Here is a 2,310-nt window from a genome sequence, read left to right on the forward strand (position 1 = left end):
ACACCTGATGCACCAGGCTTTGCCGGAAGAGAAACCCCCTCGTGTCCTTGCAGCAATTGGGCTGGCACAGCCCAGCACTAAAAGATGCTTCAAGTGTGATCTTGATTAGCTCGTTTGCTCCAGGCTGTATTTGAAGGGAGCTGTGGCTAATCTTATTTTGGTTGCCTTAAAACTCAGTTATGGGGAAAAGCCTGGCATATGAGCAGATACATTAATCGTTTTGGAGCAGCCTTGTCTCCCAGGCTGGTGTTTGATTAAAAGGGAGCACAACCAACAGGCACTTCAAAAAGCTGGTGCTATTTTTGTCTGCTTCATTTGGACCGGTTCCTGATGCTTCAACGTGCCCAGCAAACCCTTTGGGACTGATCCTTACTATATCATTATTCACATTTTAAGGATGTGTGAGTACAGAGAAAAGGGATTCACTTCCTCCTGAGAGGCTAAGATCAAAAGTCAAAATGTTTTCTGTGAATACATAAGCTGTAAATTCAGCTTCTGAGGGTTTCAGCCTCGATTTGTAAGAGCCCCATGGCCTTAAGAGGAGGCCTCCCTACCCTGTAGAGTTGGGAAATGGTGTTTAGGTAACTACAAAGCAGATTCAGAAAGAAGGCTATGGGCAAAAAGTCAGAAAACAATGTCTAGAGGGAATGGGGGATTTTTTTTGCCTTCTAATTCATTATAATGGGGTTTTTTCATGTATTTTTTTAATAATCATCTGAAAAGCCACTTTGCAGCACAATGCTGTTTCGACCTTGTTTTCAGTTGGGTAATTGTGCAGTGAGTGGATAAATGCTTTCTCAGCTGAGAACAAGAGGAACCATTAAGCATCAAGCTCCTGACCTAAATTTACGTTCAGGGCAGCTGGAGAAGCAAAGGACTGATGCCTGCTCCCCTTATCACCCTGATGGACAGCCTGGAGATGGCATCTTCTGCAGGGACACACAAGTGGTGCTCTGCATCTATGGGACTCCATGAGGCACAGAGAAGTGCTGGTTATCCCAAGGACTTTAACCCAAGCAACCTGGTGTAGTGGAAGGTGTCCCTGCCCATGGCAGGGGGGTTGGAATGAGATGATCTTTAAGGTCTCTCCCAACCCAAACCTTTCCATGATTCCATGACAAAACCTGGCTGCCCATCAGCAACTGCCTTGGTGATGCTTAATGGCCAAAACTGAGCCATGTCCCCTTTTCCCAATTTTGTCATTCCCCAGGGTCACTGGAGGGACAGGGATCCAGCCTCAAGGATTCACAGTGTTTGGAAGTATAGGAATTACAAAAAAAAAAAAAGCAAAAAAAAAAAAGGCATTACCATGTCTTGTCCCTCCTTCTGCACAAACGCCTTTACAAAATTTTAATTCAGCTTTTCCTCTGTAACATTTTCTTGGAAGGCAGGAAGAACAGTAGCTGCCTGGCCCCTTTGCCCAAATCAGTACAAAACCTCAACATTTCTGTGCTCGTGAGATTTATCCCATGGGTTTCTTTTGGCTGCAGCACCCCAGATCCAAAATCCTCGTGGCCATGTCACGATGGGAGGAAAGGACATCGTGTTCACTTTGCTTCTGTTCTGGTCACACTCCACCCCACACAGGCACAGGGATAGGGTCATTTTGAGACTGTGGTGAGGAAGGTGCTGCCTTGAATGCTCCCCATGCAAAAGAACAGTTGGTCCACAAAAACACAATAGCAGGAATGGCCTCATCAGCCCAGCAGGATGCTCTAGTGTGGTTAATCCACATTTAAAGAGGGGAATGGTTAAAGCATCCACCCTTGTGGGGAAGTACCTCCCAGGGAGCTGGGGAATAGCATCACAAGCTAAATAAAAGACCACAGAAGCAAAGTGACACATTTCTACTACCTTGGTTACTTTTCTAAATGATACCTTTTATGCCAAAGGTGGATGAACAGCATTTTCTCAATAGGGAGAGTGGGAAAGGGTCTTCTTCCACAAAGCCCCCTTTAAAAATGAAGTTTGCTGGAACTTTATTTTCTGTAGGATTTCTATATCCTGTAGAACTTGTATGGGAGGAGGTTGGGGAGATGCACAAACACCTGTAGTGACCCCATAAGTCTCTCTATGGACACTCAGAAACCCAGGTCTTTTCCCTTCCCAAAGGAACCCCACTCAAGTCACATCTGGACCATCACTCACTGGAGAACCAATCACCACTGACAAACCCCCATTTTGAGAGCACAGATGTCTCCCCAAAAAACACCCCAAAAATGAAAAGCCCCATCTATACACTATGAGAGTCAAACTCCCTTCAAATGGCAAAGGCAACACACATACAAAAAGAAGCTGCAGAAGTCAGAG

Source organism: Pseudopipra pipra, chromosome 9 (genome assembly GCF_036250125.1).
Source record: "Pseudopipra pipra isolate bDixPip1 chromosome 9, bDixPip1.hap1, whole genome shotgun sequence".
Taxonomy (NCBI): Eukaryota; Metazoa; Chordata; class Aves; order Passeriformes; family Pipridae; genus Pseudopipra; species Pseudopipra pipra.